The sequence below is a fragment of the Papio anubis genome, chromosome 16 (assembly GCF_008728515.1).
Source record: "Papio anubis isolate 15944 chromosome 16, Panubis1.0, whole genome shotgun sequence".
Lineage (NCBI taxonomy): Eukaryota > Metazoa > Chordata > Mammalia > Primates > Cercopithecidae > Papio > Papio anubis.
The window spans coordinates 18,732,930-18,758,022 of NC_044991.1; positions in this window are offsets into that span (position 1 = coordinate 18,732,930).

Genomic DNA, 25,093 nt, shown 5'->3' on the forward strand with positions numbered 1-25,093 from the left:
TCATGCTGAAATCTTAACTCCCAGTAGCTCAAAATGGGACCTTATTTGGAGATAAGGTCTTTAGAGAGGTCATCAAATTAAAATAAGGTCATTAGGGTGGGCCCTAATCCAATGTGATTGTTGTCCTAATAAAAAGGGGAAACTTGGACACGGAGACATACACACAGTGAAAATGCCATGCAAATAAGAAGACTGCCATCTATAAGCCAAGGAGAGAGGCCTGGCATAGATCTTCCCTCAAGGCCCTCAGAAGGAACCAACCCCGCTAACACCTTGATTTCAAACTTCTAGCCTCCAGAACTGTGAGAAAATAGCTTTCTATTGTTTAAGCCACCAGGTTTGTGGGACTTTGTTATAGTAACCCTAGAAATGAATGCAAGAGTACTATAGCAATTGTTCCCAAAGTGTGGTCCCTGAACCAACAGCATCAAAATACATGGGATTTGTTAGACAAACAAGACCTACCAATCAGAAGGTCTGGGGATAGGGCTTAGCAAGCTATGGTTCAGCAAGTCCTCAAGTGATTCTGATGCACACTAAATTTAAGAACCACTGCTTTAGAGCTACTCTAGCTATACTGGGTTGATTGGTGTCTTCCCAAAATTCATGTCCACCTAGAACCTCAGAATGTGACCTTATTTGGAAATAGGGTCTTTGCAGTTGTAATTAGTAAAGATGAGGTCATACTGGATTCGGATGGGCCCTAAATCCAATGGCTTGTGTGCTTATAAAGATAGTAAGATTTGGAGACACACACACACACACACACACACACACACAGAGAATGCCATGTGACAATGGAGGCAGAGACTGGAGTGATGTATCCACAAGCTAAAGGACACCAAGGATGCCAGAAGCCCCCAGAAGCTAGAAGAGGGGCAAGGAAGGATTCTTCCCTAGAGCCTTCAGAAGCAGTATGGCTCTGTTAACACCTGGTTTATTTGCTCATAGCCTCTGGAACTATGAAAAAATTAATTTGCATTGTTTTAAGCCACCCAATTTGTGATAATTTGGTATAGCAGCCCTCAGAAAATAACACCCTATTGAATACAGGAGTCACAGGCACAAATGGCTATTTAAATTTACATTTATTAATATGATATAAAACTGAAACCTGAGTTCCTCAAGTCACCTTGGGCACATTTCAAGTGCTCAGTAGCCACATATGGCTCATGGCTACTGTATTTGACAGCACAAATATAGAACATTTCCATCAGAACAGAAAGTTCTATCAGACATCACTACTACAGAGCAGGGATCAGCTAGGTATGGCCCATGGGCTAAACTTACCCCACCATGGTTTTTTGTGTTGTCTATAAACTAATAATGATTTTTACTTATTTTTTTTTTTTTTTTTTTTTAAGAGATGGGGTCTCGCTCTGTCACGCAGGCTGGAGTGCCATGGCGCTTTCATAGCTCACTGCAGCCTCCAACTCCTGGGCTCAAGCAATTTTCTTGCCTTAGCCTCCTGAGTAGCTGGGACTACAAGCACACACCACCTACACCCAGCTTGATTTTCACTTTTTTTTTTTTTTTTTTTTTTGAGACAGGGAGTGCAGTGGTGCACTCTCTGCTCACTGCAGCTTCCACCTCCCAGGCTCAAGCAATCTTTTCACCTCAGCCTCCCCAGTAGCTGGGACTACAAGCAATCACCACCATGTCCAGCTAATTTTTGTATATTTTTTTGGAGAGATGGACTTTCACCATGTTGCCCAGGCTGGTCTTGAACTCCTGGGCTTGCGCGATCCACCCTCCTTGGTCAGCCTCCCAAAGTGCTGGGATTACAGATTGCATGCCACCATGCCCAGCCAATTTTCACATTTTTTTAATGGTTGAAAAAATTATAAGAAGAAGACTATTTCATGACACATGAAAATCACATGAAATTCAAATTTCATTGTCTGTAAATGAAGTGTGACTGGAACATGTTAACGATCATCCACTTACATATTATCTATGACTGCTTTTGTGCTACAATGACAGTCAAGTCATTGTGACAGAGACCATATGGCCCACAAAACAAGATATTTACTAGCTGGCCTATTACAGAAAAAGTTTACCAACGCTTGCTCTAGAGGGTAATGAAGAGAGACAAGAAGAGGGTATAAAAACAAATTGGCACAAGAGGGACCTGCTTTGAGATGTCCACAAGCACGTGCTGCCCAGTCTACAGCTCAGCAAACTTTCCAGATCAGAGTGAAAGCAAAGTTATATGCTACTTTTTACTTATATACACATACATATAGTAGACATATAAATAATATCAATGTATATACACACGTTGCCGAACAAATCCCAGGTAATGCTGATGCTGTTGGTCCAAGAACCTAAGAACCACAGCTCTAGGGCACTTGCATTCATTTGCTAGGGCTACCATAACAAAGTCCCACAACCGGTGGCTTAAACAATAGAAATTTATTTTCTTGGCCAAGTGCGGTGGCTCACGCCTGTAATCCCAGCACTTTGGGAGGCCAAGGCAGGCAGATCACGAGGTCAGGAGTTCCATACCAGCCCGGCCAGCATAGTGAAACCCCGTCTCTACTAAAAATACAAAAATTAGCCGAGTGTGGTGGTGGGCGCCTGTAATCCTAGCTACTCAGGAGGCTGAGGCAGAGAATTGTTTGAACTTGGGAGGAAGAGGTTGCAGTAAGGCGAGATCACGCCACTACACTCCAGCCTGGGCAAGAGAGCAAGACTCTGTCTCAAAAAAAAAAACAAAAGAAAAAGAAATTTCTTGTTTCACAGTTCTGGTGGTTCGAAATCTGAAACTCACACATGTACATTATATATGTACACACACATACATAAAATATGCATAGAGAAGGGACTAGAGGGACTATACTTAGGCACTAATAATGGCCATTTAAGGGAGAAGGGGAGAATGGGACTGTAGGGATTATTTCTTCTGCTATCATTGCTCTCTGTGTTTTCTGATTAATCTGTAATTAGGTGATACTGCTTTTTTAACAAGGAAAAGAAAAATCTGCCTAATTCTGAAACCAAGCTCCGAACCTCCAGACTAGATCCTAAGGGCCAGGCCTCCCTGGCTGCCTTTGTCTTTTCATTGCACTAAATACCTTCATGCTTTCTTTCCCCATCAAAATTAGCTCTCAGGAAAGGATCTGTTCCTTCCCCCACACCACACTTTACACTGAGTTATATCATCAACTGATTCAAAGTTTGCTATGAATGTCCCTCCCAGAGCAAAATAGCATTGTGAAAAAGATCAAAGCCTCCAGCTGTGGGCATGAAGCCCTTCTAATGAAATGGTAGCTATCAGTTAGCCAGGCAGGAACACGGAGGGCCTGCTGGTCACTCCTGAAGTCCTGAGGCACAGGAACTGCCTACCTCAGTTACCTGCAGGAGCCTATCCAGTGTGCAATCCTAGGCTCTGCATCCAGAAACAATCAACAAATACAGCTACGCTTACAAGTTAGGATCCAAACTCGCAACCCTCCCCAACACTAGGTAAAAGCCTCTGAAACCCAGTCCACTTTTAAGACCCAGGTGATCACCTAGAAAAGGTACTAGACTGTCTCTGGAGACCTGAGCTCAAATCTCTGCATTACCAACTAACTCCTTGTGAAACCTCAGTCCCTCTATCTATCTTCTGTTTTGCTTCTGGAATGGGGTCAGGCTTGAGCAGGGTGACCTCCAAGTTCCCCCTCAGCTCTGCCCTGGGCTGCTCTGGATCCCCAGGTTGTGTGTATGTATGCCTGGGACAGGGTCCAAGGGGCCAAAAAGATTAACCATTGGGCTGGGGCAGTTCCAAGAAGGACTCAAAAATTAACCTCATCACTCTGGTTTTCCCTTTTAATCTTTACCTGTAACTCTGATGTGGCATCATTCCTCTCCTGCCTCCACGGACCAAGGGCCATCCTGACTCTTCCACTCAGAATACTCCATTACCTCCAACTCCCACCATCTACCCAGCCAAATTCAGCCAATCCTCACTACCTCCATGAGACCTCCTCTGACTTCTCAAAGCCCCAAGACCACAGCATCCTTAGCACCTCTCTATACTATACTCTATCCCAGTATACGGCTGACTGCTTGGGGTCATAGTGACCAGCCTCTGTGGGTATTCTTGGTTGGCCTACCCCCTTGAGAGCAGAAAGTATGCTGTGTTTAGCCCTTTATTGTATGAACGTCACAGGACTCGGCACAGGTTCATTTTTGAGGATGCCGGACTATTTGAAATGCTTTTCACCCAACTGAAAAGTAAGTCCTGGCTGCTGGGAAAAGTCCTTAATGTTCTTAACTCTTCAAAGCGCCTGTAGCTCCCTTAGCTCCTTGGATCCTTTACAGGAACCCCATGAAACAAGCAACCATGTAAATGAGAATCCAGAGTCCATGAAAGTGAAGCAATTTGCTTAAGTCCATGCAGCAAGTTGGTGGTAGAACCCAAAACTCAAGCCAGAGTTCTTGCCTCCCAGTCCTCGACTTTGAAATGTGCAGCACACAGTGAAATCATAGCATCACCCTCTTTTTAAGAAAAAAGACTGCAGGCTGGGGCTGCCTCCACACCAACATGTGCACATACAAACACTTCATAAATATCTTCACACTGGCTCCAGCCTGCTTGGGGATTCACCCCTTTAGAATCTAAGACTGTTTTCCTCCGCCTATTGTCATGGTTCTTTTTTTTTTTTTTTTTTTTTTTTAGACAAGAGTCTCATTATGTCTCCAAGGCTGGAGTGCAGTGGTGTGATCATGGCACACAGTAACCTCCTACTTCTGGGCTCAGGTGATTCTCCCATCTCAGCCTCCCAAATAGCTGGGACTACAAGCATGCACCAACCACCTCTCCTAAGCTGGCTTTTTTTTTTTTGGTAGAGATGAGGTCTCACTATGTTGCCCAAGCTGGCAGCAAACTCCTGGCCTCAGGCAATCGTCCTGCCTTGGCCTCCTGAAGTGCTGAGATTACAGGCATGAGCCACCATGCTGGCCCTATCATGATTCTTTAAGGAAACAACAGCCAAGGGCAGCTCCCAGCCAGCCCAGTACATTTTCTCCAAGAGATTGCAAGAAGCCAAGAGACACTGAACTTGGTCCTACTTGTAGTGGTGAGGTCTCCTCAGCCCCGTCCCTCCTCCTGCTGTACAAAATCTAGAGAAGAGAGAGATGAAAGTTCTGGAGTATGTATTACTTTGCTAGGGCTGCCATAACTAAATATCACAGGCTGGATGGCTTAAATAATAGCAATGTATGAGCTCACAGTTCTGGGAGCTAGAAGCCCAAAATTAAGGGCAGCAGGTTTGGTTTCTCCTTCAGCCTCTCTCCTTGGCTTGCAGAGGGCCATCTCCTCACAGATCCTCACGTGGTCTTTCTTTGTCTGCATGCATCCTTGATGCCTGTTTGTGTGTTCAAATTTCCTCTTCTTTTTTTTTTTTTTTTTTTTCCTTTTTTCAGATGGAGCCTCGCTCTGTCGCCCAGGCTTGAGTGCAGTGGCACGATCTTGGCTCACTGCAACCTCCGCCTCCCGGATTAAAGCAATTCTCCTGCCTCAGCCTCCAGAGTAGCTGGGATTACAGGAACGCGCCACCACGCCCAGCTAGTTTTTTGTATTTTTAGTAGAAACGGGGTTTCACCATGTTAGCCAGGCCTGTCTCAAACTCCTGACCTCAGATGATCCGCCTGCCTCGGCCTCTCAAAGTGCTGGGATTACAGGTGAGAGCCACCACGTCTGGCCCAAATTTCCTCTTATAGGGATGTCAGTAAGATTGGATCAGGGCCCACCCATGTGACCTCATTTAACCTTAATAATCTCTTTAAAAGACCTCTCCCCAAATATAGTCACATTCTGAGGTATTGTGGGTTAGGACTTCAACATATAAATTTTACAGGGGACACAATTCAGTTCATAACAGAGTGTGTGCAGGCTTCCCAGCATACAACCGACAGGTGGTCTTTCCAGTCGAAAGATGATGTTTTGAACATCATGGCGACCCGCATTTGCATATTAAAGAACTAAGGTGGGAGGGCCAGGTTTTTCTCGGGCTACGTAAATGACACACCTGGCCAAACCAATCCCCTGGGCCTTATGCAAACCAGACACCTCCTCCTCCAGCATCCCAATATAAGCAACCACTTTTTCCGCCACACATGGGGTTCCTCTTTGTTCTGAGCCCCCACCTCTGTCTCTGTACAGGGAAGCTGTTTTCTTCTTTTTTTTCTTCTTTCTTGCCTATTAAACTTTTTGCTCCTTAAAACTACTCCATGTGTGTCCGTGTCACTTACCTACATCGGTGCAAGACCAAGGACCCTGGTCTTCCTCCCGTCATCAGAGCCATATCAGTAGCCACCACCTCTGCCATGCTGCCGGGTCATTCAGGAATCTGTAAATTTACATACATATTCATATGCATGTGACTGTTCTGTGCTGGTGTGTATGGACAGGTACATTTATGCTATTGTGTTTGGTCTGAATGTGTGTGCGTGTTGTGTAGGTATAATGTGAACATGCATGTGTATCTACAGGTACCCTCCTGCAAATATCTATATGTGTGGATGAGTGTGTGGGTGGGCACAAATATTTGTTCATTCACTGTTCACTCATCAGTTCAACAAAGATGGGTTGGTGTTGCAGGCACTGTACCAAGTTCTGAAGATGAGTAAGACACAGTATACAGATGAGTATATACCAGGGTACATGACTGGTAGATGCATATTCCAGTACTATGTAGGTGCCTGTGAAAACTTTGTACAAGCTAAGAGAGTTCCTGATTGCATCTTTAGCATCTGTTGATGCTAAAAGATGCTGCGGTTGTCTCTCCCCAGGCCCCAAGGAACAGATTCCAACAATCCCCCTGGAAGCCTCAGGCAACAGAGGCAGCCTCTGCCCACCATTCCACTTGGGTGGAAGGCTAAAGTTCTGGGTCCCTCATCATCATCCCAGCCACTCCACCCTCTCCACCCATTGAGAGGTGAGAGAGCATTTCTCGATAACAGGGCACCAAGAGTCCAGGCCACTGGAAGCCACCTGGCCTTCACATGGTTTTATGGTTTCACAGTTAATATTTGGCCTTGGGTTATTTCTGCTCTAAGAGTTAAGTCAGAAAAGACAGGAGAGAGATGGGGGCAGGGGAGATAAGGTGCCAGGTCACCTGCACAAAGCACCTGCCCTGGTAGCTGCCTCAGGCACCATTATATGTACGGAGTTCCAGGTCCTGCCAAAGGAGGGAGGTATCCAAAGAGGGAGAGAGAAAAGGCTTTCAGGAACATGGCTGGGAAAGAGAGCCCTTTGCAAAATGCTTCTGAGGAGCCTAGAATCCCCTATACAACCTCCTAAAGAATCCAGGAAGCCTCTCTACCAATAGCCAGCCTGTGCTTGGTCACCTTCCAGGACATGAGGAGCTCACTACCTCCAAGATGCTCTCTTTTTTTGTTTTTTGTTTTTTGTTTTTTTTTTTTGAGATGGAGTTTCGCTCTTGTTGCCCAGGCTGGAATACAATGGTGCAATTTTGGCTCACTGCAACCTCCACTTCCCGGGTTCAAGCGATTCTCCTGCCTCGGCCTCCTGAGTAGCTGGGATTACATGTGCCCGCCACCACACCTGGCTAATTTTTTTTTATTTTTAGTAGAGATGAGGTTTCACCACATTGGCCGGGCTTGTCTCGAACTCCTGACCTCAGATGATCCACCCACCTCGGCCTCCCAAACTGCTGGGATTACAGGCATGAGCCACTGCGCCCGGCAAGATGCTCTGTTAAAAATGTCTCCTTTATACTGAGACAAAAGTCTACCTCCTTCCATTCATCAATCCTAATTTCTCTCAAAAAAAAAGAATCTCCCTAAGAATAACTGTCCTTTGATTAATGACTCCAGAAAGTCACTGTTTCAAACGCTAATACATCACCTGGGAAAAATACATTATAATTTTCTGGTTATTTGAGTGGTTTTCTTTCCCATTTGAAGTCTTTAAATTCCCTAAGAATAGGAATGGATATATATATACATACATATATATACACACACACAGGCACACACACAAACACACACACATATGTCATACACTACCTAGTAATATATGTACATGTGTATATGTACACTACATATACATATATGTACGTGTATATGTTTTTATACTTTATATGTAAATACTACATGTGTATCTTATATATTGTTTATATATTTATAATATATATGTGTGTGCATGTGTATATATACACACACAGACATATATACTATACTGTATATACCACCATTAATTAATATTTACTATACTGGGCACCATGCTGAGTTCACATGTGGGCTCTCTTACTGAATCTCCACAACACTATGGAGCATTATTATTCCTATTTTCTAGAGGAGAACATTGAGGGGTTAAGTACCTACCTTGAATGAGACCTCCCAGCTAATTAGTAAGATTCAGACCCAGTCATTCTGATTTTAAGCCTGTTCCTTAAGCACCACACTATAATCTTTCCTATGCCTCGCACATACTAAGCCTAAATTAATGCTGGGTGAAAGAATTATTTATTGAATTAATTAAATAACCTAGGCCGTGCTTGGTGGCTCACGTCTGTAATCCCAGCACTTAGGGAGGCCAAGGCAGGCAGATCACATGAGCTCAGTAGTTCAAGACCACCCTGGCCAATATGGCAAAACGCCATCTCTACCAAAAATACAAAAGTTAGCCGGGTATAGTGGCGTGCACCTGTAGTCCCAGCTACTCAGGAGGCAGAGGTTGCAGTGAGCCAAGATCGCGCCACTGCACCCCAGCCTGGGTGATAGAGCAAGACTGCATCTCAAAATAACAAAAAAAAAGGCCGGGTGCGGTGGCTCACACCTGTAATCCCAACACTTTGGGAGGCTGAGGCAGGTGGATCACCTGAGGTCGGGAGTTTGAAACCAGCCTGACAAACATGGAAAAGCCCCGTCTCTACTAAAAATTAAAAAAAAAAAAAATTAGTCAGGCGTGGTGGCGCATGCCTGTAATCCTAGCTACTTGGGAGGCTGAGGCAGGAGAATCACCTGAGGTCGGGAGTTTGAAACCAGCCTGACAAACATGGAAAAGCCCCATCTCTACTAAAAATAAAAAAAAAAAATTAGGTGTGGTGGCGCATGCCTGTAATCCTAGCTACTTGGGAGGCTGAGGCAGGAGAATCCCTTGAACCGGGGAGGCAGAGGTTGTGGTGAGCCGAGATCGTGCCATTGCACTCCAGCCTGGGCAACAAGAGTAAAACGCCGGCCGGGCGCGGTGGCTCAAGCCTGTAATCCCAGCACTTTGGGAGGCCGAGACGGGCGGATCACGAGGTCAGGAGATCGAGACCATCCTGGCTAACACAGTGAAACCCCGTCTCTACTAAAAATACAAAAAATTAGCCGGGCGTAGTGGCCGCGCCTGTAGTCCCAGCTACTCGGGAGGCTGAGGCAGGAGAATCGCGTGAACCCGGGAGGCGGAGCTTGCAGTGAGCCGAGATCGCGCCACTGCACTCCAGCCTGGGGGCGACAGAGCGAGACTCCGCCTCAAAAAAAAAAAAAAAGAGTAAAACGCCATCTCAAATAAATTAAAAAAAAAAAAACCCATCCGTTCCCAATAACACAAAACATGAGTGAGTTTATCTCATCAGTCATTTGCATCTGGAAACATAGGACAGATGAACTTTTATGGAGGACAAGAGACAGTCTGGGGCCCAGGTCAGAGAAGACAGGGTCTCACTCACTCTGCCACCCAGGCTAGAGTGCAGTGGCATGATCTTGGCTCACTGCAGCCTCAACCTCCAGGGCTCATATGATCCTCCCAGCTCAGCCTCCTGAGTAGCTGGGACTACTACAGGTGTGTACCACCATGCCTGGCTAATTTTTTTTTTTTTTTTTTTTGTAGAGACAGAGTTTCACCATGTTGCCCAGACTGGTCCCAAACTCCTGGGTTCAAGTGATCCGCCCACTTCGGCCTCCTAAAGTGCTGGGATTATAGGCGTGAACCACCACACCTGGCCTTAGACTGGGTCTTTTGACTTCAAGGTGTTCCCAGTGTAGTTGCGGAGAAAGATGAAAGGAAATGCAGTGGACTCCTGAGTTTCCCCCCAAATCACTCTTGAGCCGAGTCCCTTTGAAGAACCCGAGTCCTTTACCTAGAATGCCTTTCTCCCCTATGTCAGTCTCTCCTCCATCAAGACCCAGCTCAAATGTCACCTTTTCCTTGCAGCTCAAGCTACCCATTTTTTTCTCTCAAGGCAGAATGATTCCTACTTCAGCTGGGTTCCCCCTGCCTTCATACATACCCCGCTATCACACACATCACATCATACTGCATTTATGCGTTTATCTTGTCTATCTCTGTACACCATGAGGGGCTCAAATGCTGAGCTTTTTAGTCTCAGGGCCCAGTACAGGGCTTTGCAGAGTCAGCACTCAGTAAATGTATGTTGTCAGTGAGTCCGCGAGTGAGCAACAGATGGAATAAAGAGAGAGCCGTCTTGCAGAAAGGAAAAATCCCTGGGCCCAAACTAGACCAGGACTTTGTACCTCACAAATGACATGTGGGTTTTTACCACTGTTATGCTCCTGCCACAAGGGTTGGCACGGCAACCCCCTCCTTCTCCAGAGCCAGGGTCCTCCAGAGGCCTCCCCACCACTCCGGTGAGAAGTGAAGTGTGAATCATCTGCCACCCCAATACCCTCAGAGAGGCCAGCCAGCCTCCTGCCCTTCTCCCTAGCTGTGCCAGAACAGCAGGGCCCCCAACGCTGGAAAGTTTGCCAACTGAGTGCACTAGGGAGAGTCCACCAGGACCAAGGGGGAGAGTCTAGAAAACATCAGAGGCTACGGAATCTAAGATAAGCAGGAATCAGTAGGAGGTGGAGAGAAGAATTCAGTGAGGCCCAAGTGGGCAGAGACTACAATGAACAAGTTCCAGATAAACAAACAATAAGGAATTTGTCAGGGCAAAAGAGGAGAGCTCCCAAAGACACAACTGTCACCCCTTTGGGAACGTTAAGGCCAGCAGGAAAGGCCCAAGACCCAGGGCAGGATCCGGGATGAGCCAGGTAGAGAAGGAGTCTGCAGAGCACATGAGGCCGAGAGGGCACTTAACATCTAAGGCTAGCTGTTGCCCAGAGAAGGGGACTCCTACAGGGCAAGGTTTTCTCTTTTTTTTTTTTTTTTTTTTCTGACACAGAGTCTCGCTCTGTCACCCAGGTTAGAGTGCAGTGGCGCAAGTTTGGCTCACTGCAACCTCCATCTCCCGGGGCAAGGTTTTCTTATAGGGACTGGTGGAGAATTCACCAGGCATAGATCAAAAAAGAAAAAAGAAAGAAAGAAAAAAAAGAACAAATGGTAACAAGCACATGAAAAAAAGCTCAACACCATTAGTCACTAGGGAAATAAAAATTTTTTTTTCTTTTGAGACGGAGTCTCTCTCTGTCACCCAGGTTGGAGTGTAATGGCATGATATCAGCTCACCGCAACCTTAGCCTCTCAGGTTCAACCAATTCTCCTGCCTCAGCCTCCTGAGTAGCTGGGATTACAGGCACCCGCCATCATGCCCGGCTAATTTTAGTATTTTTAGTAGAGACGAGGTTTCACTATATTGGCCAGGCTGGTCTTGAACTCCTGACATCAGGTGATCTGCCTGCCTTGGCCTCCCAAAGTGCTGAGATTACAGGCATGAGCCACTACACCTGGCCGGGAAATACAAATTGAAACCACAAATCAAAACCACAATGAGATACCACTGCCCACCCACTTACTAGGATGGCTGTAATCAAAAAAGCAAATAATGGATGGGTGCAGGGCTCACACCTGTAATCTCAGCACTTTGGGAGGCTGAGGTGGGAGGATCATTTGAGCTCAGGAGTTCAAGACCAGCCTGGGCAACATAGCAAGATTCCATCTCTACAAAAAATCAAAAAATTAGTCGGGCATGATGGTGCATGCCACGTTGGGGTGGAATAGTCCCAGCTACTCAGGAGGCTAAGATGGGAGGATTACTTGAGCCCAGGAGATCAAGGCTGCAGTGAGCCATGATTATGCCATTGCACTCCAGCCTGGGCAACAGAGCAAGGCCCTGTCTCAAAATAATAATAATAATAATGTGTTTATGATAACGTGAAGAAACTTTATACATTGCTGGTGGGAATGTAAAATGGTGCAGCTGCTTTAAAGAACAGTCTAGAGGTTCCTCAAAATGTGAAACAGAGAGTAATCCTATGACCCAGCAATTCCACTCCTACGTATATACCCAGGAGAACTGAAAACAGGTATTTAAACAAAACCTGACATACAAAATGTTTATAGCAGCACTATTCACAATCATCAAAGGGTGGAAACAATTCAAAAGTCTATCAACTAATGAATGGATGAACCAAAGGTGGTATATTCCACACAATGGACTATTATTCAACTTACAAAAAGAATGAAGTGCTGATATATGCTATAGCATGAATGAGCCTCAAAAACATTATTCTGGGCCAGACACGGTGGCTCACTCCTGTAATCCCAGCACTTCTGGAGGCTGAGGCGGGAGGATTGCCTGAGCCTAGTCAACATGGTGAAACCCCATCTCTACTAAAAATACAAACAAGTCCAGGCCCAGTGGGTCATGCCTGCAATCCCAACACTTTGGGAGGCCGAGGCGGACAGATTACCTGAGGTCAGGAGTTCAAGACCAGCCTAGCCAACATGGTGAAACCCCATCTCTACTAAAGATACAAAAAAATTAGCCAGGTATGGTGGCACATGCCTGTAGTCCCAGGCTACTTGGGAGGCTGAGGCAGGAGAATCACTTGAACCTGGGAGGCAGAGGTTGCAGTGAGCCAAGATCGCGCCAGTGCACTACAGCCTGGACAACAGAGTGAGACTCTGTCTCAAAAAAAAAAAAAAAATTAGCTGGGCATAGTAAACAAAGGTAACAAGCACATGAAACACGTGTACAGGTACATGCCAGTAATCCCAGCTACTTGGGAGGCTGAGGTACGAGAATCACTTGAACCCAGGAGGCAGAGGTTGCAGTGAGCTGAGATCACGCCACTGCTCTCCAGCCTGGGCGACAGAGCACAACTTTGTCTCCAAATAAATAAATAAATAAATAAATAAATAAAATTTTAAAACAAAAAAAAATTATGCTGAGTTAAAGAAGCCAGACACAATAGGTCACGTACTGTATGATTCCATTTATATTAAATGTCCAGAGTAGGTAAACTCATAGGGACAGAAAGCAGATGAGTGGTTGCCAGGACCTAAGGCAAGGGAGGAATGGTAAGTGACTGTTTAAGGAGTATAAGGTTTCTTTTTGGGATGATAAACATATTTTGGAACTACATAGAGGTAATAGTTGCATAATATCATAAATGTGCTAAAATGCCATTGAATCATACACTTTAAAAATGGTTAATTTTGGTGCATACCTGTAGTCCCAGGGACTTGGGAGGCTGACTTGAGTCCATGAGTTCTGGGCTATAATGCACTCTGCCAGTTGGGCATCCACACTGAGTTTGACATCAGTATGGTGACCTCCCAGGAGCGAGGGACAACCAGCGGCCTAATGAGGGATGAACAGCCCAGGCCAGAAACTGAACAGGTCAAAACTCCTGTGCTGATCAGTAGAGGTATCACACCTGTAAATAGTCACTGTACTCCAGCCTGGACAACATAGCAAGATTCCATCTCTACTAAATAAATAAAATGGTTAATTTTATGTTGTGTGAATTTCATCTTAATTTATTTTTTTAAAAAAAGAAGAACATTGGTTGCAGTGAGCCAAGATTGCGCCACTGCACTGCAGCCTGGGTGACACAGTGAGACCCTGTCTCAAAAAAAAAAAAAATATGAATATTGGCTATCAGAGCCATTTAAGTCACTCATAGTCATTGCCTTCTCCACCCAGGTGGACACCAGGTCTCTCTGCCTAAGAAAGGCAGGGAGTTGCAGCTAGGGAGCTTTACCAACCCTGCCAGGCACTGAGGCACAGACCCCCTCCATTGCCTGCCTCCTCTCCACCTCAGCAATTCTCTCTCTGCCACAGGTGCCCCTGAACCCTCAGAGGTGTCAGGACAGGAAACCGGGGCAGAGGGCCAGCTCCTTAGCACTGACCTTTCCTCGAGCTCACTAAGTGAGCTTCATGGGTTTGCACAGTCAATAATTCACCAGCCTGCCAAGGTGCTAGCAGGACAGAAAAGCCCCCTACTGCTGTCCTGCTAAAGGGGCCCAGGCTGATGAGGGAGATTCTCTCTGCTGCTCCATAAACATTGACCACGTACTAATGGCTTACTATGGGCCAGCACAGTACATGGGATTCAACATGATTATCACATCGCATCCTCATGATAACCCTATGAGACAGACGGTGTCAAGTCAAGGCCACAGTATGATTTTTGTGGATCTGAGACCCCGTTGCTTTTGTGGGCCCCTTCCTCTATAAAAATAAATACTAAAAATTATATTTTACAGCTGCATTGATAAAAGTATATTTAATAATGTCTTAATATATCAAGACGTTTTCTTTGACCTACATTTTCGTTTCTTTCTTCAGATGTGAAAAGTAACCAACACTATCTTTTTTTTTTTTCTTTTGAGACAAAGTCTTACTCTGTCACCCAGGATGGAGTGCAGTGGCGCCATCTCGGCTCACTACTACCTCCACCTCCTGGGTTCAAGCGATTCTCCTGCCTCAGTCTCCTGAGTAGCTGGGACTACAGGCACATAGCACCATGCCTGGCTAATTTTTGTAATTTTAGTAGAGACGGGGTTTCACCATGTTTGTCAGGCTGGTCTCAAACTCCTGACCTCGTGATCCGCCCGCTTCGGCCTCCCAAAGTGCTGGGATTACAGACACAAGCCATCGCATCCGACCCTTTTTTTTTTCTTTTTTCTTTCCTAGAGGGAGTCTCACTCTGTCGCCCAGGCTGGAGAACAGTAGCACAATCTTGGCTCACTGCAACCTCCACCCCCTGGGTTCAAGTGATTCTCCTGCTTCAGCCTCCCAAGTAGCTGGGCCTACAGGCACATGCCACCATGTCAGCTAATTTTTGTATTTTTAGTAAAGACAGAGTTTCACTACGTTGGCCAAGCTGGTCTCAAACTCCTGACCTCAGGTGACCCGCCTGCCTTGGCCTCCCAAAGTGCTGAGATTACAGGCGTGAGCCACCGTGCCTGGCCAAAAAATAACTAAAACATTTTTATGGACCCTTAAAAGTACCATGGGACCTAGAATAGTGAGCCTCTTGTGCCTGATGAATGAGTCAGTCCTGGATACTACTGTTATTTCACAGATGAGAAAACTGAGGCTTAAATTACAAAGCTAAAAAGTGGTAGGTTATAGAAGAAGAAGGATTGGGGGGAAAAAAGTGGCAGGGATACATTTGTGGGCAACTGATTTTAGAAAAGGGTACCAAGGGGCCGGGCGCGGTGGCTTAAGCCTGTAATCCCAGCACTTTGGGAGGCCGAGACGGGCGGATCACGAGGTCAAGAGATCGAGACCATCCTGGCTAACACGGTGAAACCCCGTCTCTATTAAAAAATAGAAAAAAACTAGCCGGGCGAAGTGGCGGTGCCTGTAGTCCCAGCTACTCGGGAGGCTGAGGCAGGAGAATGGCGGGAACCCGGGAGGCGGAGCTTGCAGTGAGCCGAGATCGCGCCACTGCACTCCAGCCTGGGCGACAGAGCAAGACTCCGTCTCAAAAAAAAAAAAAAAAAAAAAAAAAAAAAAGAAAAGGGTACCAAGAAAATTCAATGGGGAAAGAATAGTGTTTTCTACAAATGGTACTGGCATAGCTAAATATCCACAAACAAAAGAATAAAGTAGACCCCTACTTCATACTATATACAAAAATTAATTAGGCTGGGCGTGGTGGCTTACGCCTATAATCCCAGCACTCTGGGAGGCTGACGTGGGCAGATCACCTGAGGTCAGGAGTTCGAGACCAGCCTGACCAAAATGGAGAAACCCCGTCTCTACTAAAAATACAAAATTAGCTGGGTATGGTGGCACATGCCTGTAATCCCAGCTACTCGGGAGGCTGTGGCAGGAGAATCACTTGAACCCGGGAGGCAGAGGTTGCTGCAAGCTGAGATTATGCCATTGCACTACATCCCGGACGACAAGAGCAAAACTCCATCTCAAAAAAATTTTTTTTTAATTAATTAAAAATAAATCAAAAACCTAAATGTAAGAGCTAAAATGGTTAAACTCTGAGAAGAAAACATAGATGTAAATCTTCATGGTTTCTTAGCTCTGACACCTAAAGCACAAGTAACTAAAAAATATATATTTTCAAATCACATACCTGATAAGGGTCTAGTATATAGAATACATTAAGAACTCACACAATTTGGCCAGATGTGGTGACTCATGCCTGTAAACCCAACACTCTGAGAGGCCGAGGTGGGCAGACCACAAGGTCAGAAGTTCAAGACCATTCTGGCCAACATGGTGAAACCCCGATTCTACTAAAAATACAAAAATTAGCTGGGCGTGGTGGCATGCACCTGTAATCCCCGCTACTCCAGAGGCTTAAGCAGGAGAATCGCTTCAGCCTGGGAGGCAGAGGTTTCAGTGAGCCGAGATGGCGCCATTGCACTCTAGCCTGTGTGACAGAGCAAGACTCCATCTCGGCGCGGGGGGCAGGGGCGAACAACTCCCACAATTCAAATATAAAAAGATAAATAAATAATTCCAACATAAAAATGGGGGCTGGGCATGGTGGCTCATGCGCATAATCTCAGCACTTTGGGAGGACAGGGCAGGAGGATCACTTGAGGCCAGGAGTTTAAGACAAGTCTGAGAAACATAACAAGACCCCATCTCTATTTTAAAAAAAAATTAAGGAGCCAGGTGCAGTGGTTCACACCTGTAATCCCAGCACTTTGGGAGGCCAAGGCAGGTGGATTGCTTGAGGTCAGGAGTTCAAGACCAGCCTGGGCAACATAACGAAACCCCATCTCTACAAAAAATAAAAAATTTAGCCAGGTGTGGTGATATGTGAGTCCCAGCTATTTGGGAGGCTGAGGTGGGAGGATCACTTGGGCCCAGGAGGTTGAGGCTGCAGTGAGCCATAGTCACATCACTGCACTCCACCCCAGGTGACAGAGCGAGACCTGTCTCAAAAAAATTTATTTTTTAATTAGTGGGGCATGGTAGTGCGTGCCCATGGCCTCAGCTACTCCAGATGCTGGGGCAGGAGGATCCTGTGAGCCTGGGAGTTCGAGGTTGCAGTGAGCTATGATCACGCCACTGCACTCCAGCCTGGGCAACAAAGTGAGACCCTATCTCTTGAAATACATAATTAAAAAAAAAAAATTTAACACGGCCGGGTGCAGTGGCTCACGCCTGTAATCCCACAACTTTGGGAGGCTGAAGCAGGTGGATCACAAGGTTAGGAGATCGAGACCATCCTGGCTAACATGGTGAAACCCCATCTCTACTAAAAATACAAAAAATTAGCTGGGCGTGGTGGCAGGCACCTGTAGTCCCAGCTACTCGGGAGGCTGAGGCAGGAGAATGGTGTGAACCCGGGAGGTAGAGCTGGCAGTGAGCCAAGATAGGCAACTGCACTCTAGCCTGGGGGACAGAGCGAGACTCCATCTCAAAAAAAAAAGAAAAAAAATTTAACACATGTCCACAAAAAACCTGTACAGAATGTTCACAGCAGCATCATTAATAATAGCCGAATAGCCAAATGGTGGAAACACGCCAAATGTCCATCAAATGAGGAATGTACAAACAAAATGTAGTCTGTCCATACAATGGAATATTATTCAGCCATGAAAAGAAATGAAGTAATGATACATGCTACAACATGGATGTACCTTGGAAACATTATGCTTAGTGGAAGAAGCCAGGCACAAAAAGCTACATATTATATGAGTCTATCTATAGAAAATGCCCAGAATAGGCAAATCCATTGAGATAGAAAGTAAATCAGCGGTTGTCAGGAACTGGGAGGAAAGGGAATCAGGGGGGTGACTGCTAATGGGTAAAGATTTCTTTTTGGGGTGATGAAAATGGTCTGGAAAGGTCAGGTGTGGTGGCTCACGCCTGTAATCCCAGCACTTTGGGAGGCCGAGGCGGGTGGATCATGAGGTCAGGAGATCCAGACCATCCTGGCTAACACGGTGAAACTCCGTCTCTACTAAAAATACAAAAAAATTAACCGGGCGTGGTGACGGGCGCCTGTAGTCCCAGCTACTTGGGAGGCTGAGGCAGGAGAATGGCATAAACCCTGGAGGCAGAGATTGCAGTGAGCCGAGACTGCGCCACTGCTCTCCAGCCTGGGCGACAGAGCGAGACTCCATCTCAAAAAAAAAGAAAAGAAAAAGAAAATAGTATGGAATTAGACAGTGAGTAATGATTGTGCCACCTTATCAATATACCAAAAACCACTGAATTGTACACTTTAAAATGGTGACTTTTATGGTATGTGAGTTGAATTTCTATTTTTAAAAAGGAAAATTATTGTGGTAATGGTTGTGTAATTATAAACCTACTAAATATCGAATTGTACACTTTAAAGGGTGAATTGTATGGCATGTGAATTACATCTCAAGAAAGCTATTACCAAAAAAAAAAAAATTATAGGATTCGTGATCAAATCCAGGTTTTCCCATTCCCAAAACAAATACTCCCAATTGCTCTACCACTCTGCCTTATTTGCCAACTGACTAATCCCAAAGGGGCTCTTTACCTCCCTGTTTTCAACACACAAGCTCCTTTTCCTCTCCTACCCTGCCCTCTGAGTAACAAAAAGGCAAATGCTTTCTTCTTTTTTCATATTTTATTTTATTTCCACAAAAACTGAAGCACTGTATGGTTTCTTCTTTCTAAGCACGGTGTTGTCCAGCTCAGGCCCTCCTCAAAAGCTCTTAAGTACCTACAAATCCAAAGTCCATTCTCTTTCTCTGAATTATGGAAAGAGAGAAAATAAAATAAAATAAAATAAAGTAAAATAAAATCTAAAATAAAATAGTCATTCAATTTCCTTAACCTGGAAACCAAGGCCTCTCAAGATCTGGCACCATCTTTGTTTTCCTAGGACCCTGCTCCACATGGCCAAACAAATCTCCCTGTCCTTCTTTGAGTCATGTCCTTTCCTGCTGTCCCGGTGCCTGCAGAACCCACTCTCCACCCCTCCACTGCATGGCTAAATCCTGACTCTCTGCTCTGATGCTACCTAGTATCTTCTCTGAGTTCAGAGTTTCACACACCCAGGCACAAGCATTAATTGCACTTCCTCTGAGCTCTCATGGGTCTCTATTTATCCCTCTACACATTTCTCCCTGTATTAAACTGCTGAGACATACATTCCTTGAGGACTGCACAGTGAACAACCCAACTGGTTGTTGGCACACTGTGACACTCACAAAAGTCACACTGCGACACTCACAAAAGTCACACCAAACCCACTGAAGTGAATTCAGTCTCGCCCCCAGTCATCCCACTGCTCTTTTTTCCCTAATGTCAGTTTTCCTGCCAACTAAAAACACTACAGGCAATTTGAACATGATGTTTAGAATTATAATGGATGAAAACCAGTTATAGCCACATTTATTTCATATAAATGAACCTCTGTGAGCTTTATTGCCTTGGTCGCCTTGACTACCCAGCTGCTGGTTGGCATACCCTGCTCAGCCCAAGGGGTGGAAATGTTCCCCTAGCACAGTGATGTCAGCTGGAGTTAAAGGAAGAGAATGAGGTCAGAGGCTGAAGTACCAGCAGCTTCTTGAGTGGTTCATGCTACCATCTCATGGGGACCTCTCCTACCTGCTCCTCAGCTCCAACTGAGACAGCCACGGGGTTGGGAAGTCTGAGGCGGTGTGCCACGGTTGTGCTCTGACAAGGTGTCAGGAAGGGAGCCAGAGAGAGCCAGGCCAACCCCTACTCTGGGTTTCCCTTAGGTTGTTTTCATCGGAAATGCCTCTCTTTTTCCTAGCCACTGCTGCCCCCTGGTGCCCTCATCTGCCATACCCTACAACACACCACCAGCCCTACCCTATGGAACATTAGAAATACATCCCAACGGGCGGGCGCGGTGACTCACGCCTGTAATCCCAGCTCTTTAAGAGGGTGAGGCGGGCAGATCACCGAAGTCAGAGTTCGAGACCAGCCTGAGCAACTGGAGAAACACCGTCTCTACTAAAAAAAAAAATACAAAATTAGTTGGGTGTGGTGGCATGCACCTGTAATCCCAGCTACTTGGGAGGCTGAGGCAGGAGAATCACGAACTCAGGAGGCAGAGGTTGTGGTGAGCCGAGATCACGCCATTGCACTCCAGTCTAGGCAACAAGAGCGAAATTCCGTATCAAAAAAAAAAAAAACAAGAGAGAGAAAGGAAGAAAAGAAATACATCTCAGCACTTTGGGTGGCCAAAACGGGTGGATCACTTGAGGTCAGGAGTTCGAGACTAGCCTGACCAACATGGGGAAACCCCTTCTCTACTAAAAATACAAAAATTATCTGGGTGTGGTGACACACACCTGTCCCAGCTACTCGGGAGGCTGAGGCAGGGGAATTGCTTGCACCCAGGAGGCAGAGGTTGCAGTGAGCTGAGATCACGCCACTGCACTCCAGCCTGAGCAACAGAGTAAGACCCTGTCTCAGAAAACAAAAACCACAAAAAAATGTGATTTACATTTTCTAGTAGCCACATTTTAAAAGGGAAAAATAAAACAGGTGAAATTAATTTTAATAATACATTTATTTTATGACCAGGCACAGTGGCCTACACCTGTAATCCCAGCACTTTGGGAGGCCAAGGCAGGAGGATCTCCTTGCTGGTTTCAAGAGCTTGAAACCAGGCCGGGCGCAGTGGCTCAAGCCTGTAATCCCAGCAGACCTTTGGGAGGCCGAGACGGCGGATTCCAGGTCAGGAGATCGAGACCATCCTACAATACAGTGAAACCCCGCCTCTACTAAAAAATACAAAAAACTAGCCGGGCGAGGTGGTGGGCGCCTGTAGTCCCAGCTACTCGGGAGGCTGAGGCAGGAGAATGGCGTAAACCCGGGAGGCGGAGCTTGCAGTGAGCTGAGATCCGGCCACTGCACTCCAGCCTGGGCGACAGAGTAAGACTGGCCTCAAAAAAAAAAAAAAAAAGAGCTTGAAACCAGCCTAGGCAACATAATAAGGCCACATCTCTACAAAATAATATGAATACTAATGTATTCTATGTAGCCCAGTATATGCAAACCATTAGCAGTTCAAGATATGGATCGCATTAAAAAATTTTGGCCGGGTGCGGTGGTCACACCTGTAATCCCAGCACTTTGGGAGGCTGAGGCGGTGGATCACGAGGTCAGGAGATCGAGACCACATCCTGCCAACATGGTGAAACCCCATCTCTACTAAAAATATTGAAAAACTAGCCGGGCGTGGGTGGCGGGTGCCTGTAGTCCCAGCTGGAAGGCCGGGAGGTAGCGGAGAATGGCGGAACCCGGGAGGCGAGCTTGCAGTGAGCCGAGATCGCTACCACTGCACTCCAGCCTGGGCTTATTGGTAGACTCCGCCTCAAAAAAAAAAAATTTTGAGACGAGTCTCCTGTCCCCAGGCCAAGTGCAGTGACACAATCTTGGCTCACTGCAACCTCCACTTCCCGGATTCAAGTGACTCTCCTGCCTCAGCCTCCCTAGTAGCTGGGACCACAGGCGCACACCACCACGCCCAGCTAATTTTTTTGTATTTTTTAGTAGAGACGGGGTTTCACCACATTGGCCAGGATGGTCTTGATCTCCTGGCCTCGTGATCCACCCACCTCGGCCTCCCAAAGTGCTGGGATTACAGTTGTGAGCCACCATGCCTGGCCCAGTATAAAAATTATCAATGAGATATTCTACATTCTTTCTTCCATGCTAACTCTTCAAAATCTAGCGTGTCCTTTATACTTCCAGCACACCTGAAATCAGACAAGACACGTGTCAAGTGCCCAACAGCCACATGTGGTTCATGGCTACTGTGCTGGAGAGCCTAGTGTCTGTGCCAGACAACTTAGTGCTTGTCCCTTGAACAGTACTGTCTCTGTGGTACTTGTCCCTTGAACAGTACTGTCTCTGTGGGCCTAACCAGAGCTGCCCGTGCCCCGAACCAAATTTATCTCTAGGCCAGTCCTGTTCCCTGTGCTCCAAGCTCGGAGACCCAGCTTCCTGCTTGTCATCTCCACTTTCCTGTCTTACAGAAATCTCTGTAAGTTCATCAAAACTGCATTTGTATTTTCCTCCCCAAAATGTATCTCCCACAACCCACTCCAACTCAGTCAGTGGCACCACAGTCCACCCAGTTGCTAGAAGTCAAATCCAAGGAGTCACACTTTTCCTTCACCCAAATGGTCATAAAGTCCTGTCAATTCTGTCCACGCCCGGATAATGTTTGTATTTTTAGTAGACACGGGGTTTCACCATGTTGGCCAAGATGGTATCGATCTCTTGACCTCATGATCCGCCCGCCTCAGCCTCCCAAAGTGCTGGGATTACAGGCATGAGTCACCGCGCCCGGCCTCAATGATTTCTGACTAGTTTAACTCCTACCTTCCCACCTTCTCACTCCACACCCACACAGAGCAGCCGGAGGAACTGGACCACTCCCTTACCCACATCCCTCCACCAGCTTCCCAATGCCTTCTACTAAAATCCAAACTCCTGGCCTAGCTTTGCCATACGCCTCCACAACTTGCTCCCTGCACCTCACTGCCCATCACTCTCCCACTGGCCATATGCCTCAAATCTGCTAAACTCATTTCCACTTCCTGGTCCCTCTCTCTGGAATGCTCTTCCTCCAGATCCTTCCATGCCTGGCTCCTTCTCATCATTCGGGTCTCTTGAGTGGCCTTCCCTCTCCACCTTATCTGCAATAGTCCCTTCATCCTTAGTCATTTGCTAGCCCATCATCTTTTTACGTTCTCCAGAGCATTCATCACTTCCTGATATTATTTGTCTAATTGGTTATTTGCTTTCTGTCTTCTTCCAGTACAACATAAGCTCCATGACAGAAAGCATTTCTCCTGTATTGTTCATCGCTGTTTTTGGAGCAAATAGAACAGAATCTAGCACAGAGTAACACATGCATGAGTGTGTGAGTGGATGAATGTGATTCCCTCTGTCTGGAACATTCTCTCCATTCCATGGCTGGCTCCTCCTCTTTCAGGTCTTAGGCTAAGTGTCACCTGCTCAGAGAGTCCTCCAAGAATGGCCTGCTTTGTTCTGTATCTTAGCACCCTCCTTGCTACCCTCATAGCACATACCACAATTTTAACTTTTTTTTTCTTTTTTTTTTTTTTTGAGACAGAGTTTCGCTCTTGTTGCCCAGACTGGAGTGCAGTGGTACAATCTCGGCTCACCACAACCTCCACCTTCCGGGTTCAAGCGATTCCCTTGCCTCAGCCTCCTGAGTAGCTGGGATTAGAGGCATGCGCCATGACACTCAGCTAATTTTGTATTTTTAGTAGAGACAGGGTTTCTCCATGTTGGTCAGGCTGGTCTCGAACTCCCAACCTCAGGTGATCCACCCGCCTCAGCCTCCCAAAATGCTGGGATTACAGGCGTGAGCCACTGCACCCGGCCTCACAATTTTGACTTTAACCAATTCGTTTACTTTCTTTTTTGTCTTCGCCCACTGCCCTCATCACCACTTCTAGACTCTGCACTCCATAAACAGGGTCAATGTCTGTACAGTTCACTCCTGTCACTCATTGCCTAGCACAAAGCCTGGCATGTGGTGGATGTCCAATAAACACCGGTTGTGAATGAATAACCAACTCTTCCTGGGACCTCCCAGGTCTGCCCAGGAGAACAATCCCCTGGGAGTATCCCACCAAGTCCCTACAAAAAATCTGCCTCGCCCTGGTCACCTCTGATTTCCAGGAGCTGTAGCTCCCGCCTTACTGGAACACTGAGGCTGCCTGGGCATGATGTAAGCTGACCACCCCAGCTTCAAAGAAAGGAGCAAGACTGGGGCAGAAAGAGAGGATCGTTGTCCCCAGAGTATACATCTGAGTCTTGCCAATTTCCCTCCCTCCCTCCCCCAGGGTCATCAGACCCCTCCTCCCAACAAGGGTCCCAGGAGTCCACCCAGGTTGGGCTGAGGGAGGGTTTCTGACCCAGCTCCCACCCTCCCCAGTACCTATCCCAACCCCAGTGGGTGGAGCTCACAGCCAGGACTTCAGTGTTCCCACTTACCAAGCCAGAAAGCAAGAGTCTGTCGGCGGGAGCTCCCATCCCCACACTGTCGCTAGAGAGTTCTACAATATCCTTGGGCACACCTGAAATTATAGAAGCCACATGTCAAGTGTAAAACAGCAACATATGGTTAGTGGTTATTGTACCAGACAGCTTAGCTCTTGCACTCCGAACATCATGGCCCCAGGATTTCTGTTAGAAACCCTTCCACTCAAGTCTCAAGCCTTAGAGATCATGGAACCTAAGCTTTTCACTGCCCAGAGAGGAGCAGGGACAGGCCCAGGGTCATACAGCCAAGGTCAGAACCCCAGGCTCCTGTGGGTGGGGGTAAAAGACACAGTGTCCACTGGAGCCCAGGAGTTCAGGCCACCTCTGCCTTTTCTCATTTCTTTCTTCCATTCTTCCTCCCCTGCATCAGGAAGCCCACGAGAGGTCAGGTTATAACTTCCCCACACCTGGGCTTTCACCTCCATGGTTATATTTCCAAACCCACAGTACCAGGCAGGGCAAGGAAGTAGGTGGCAGGTTTTGGTTCAGGGGGATTGTGTGTGTTTGTTTGAGAGGGGTCTCCTCGCTGTCACCCAGCCTGGAGTGCAGTAGTGCAATCGAATGCACCACTGGAGTGCAGTCGAGGATCACTGCCACCTCGACTTTCTGGGCTCAAGCTCCATCTTCCCACCTCGGCCTCCCATGTCCAGTTAATTTTTTTTCTTTAGAGATGGGGTTACTTACTACATTGCCCAGGCTGGTCTTGAACCCCTGACCTCAAGTGATCCTCCCACCTTGGCCTCACAAAGTGCTGAAGTTATGGGTGTGAACCACCATGTCCAGGCTGTTTCCCCTTTCTGAAAGCTGTCCATGGTGACACCAAGGCCTGGGTGAAGTGACCTGCACAGGCACACACAGTGAGGTGGAAGCACTGCCATGACCAGCCCAGGAATGCTCTCTCCAGCTCAGGGCCTGGTCCCACTGCCCTGGCACCTCCTGGAAGG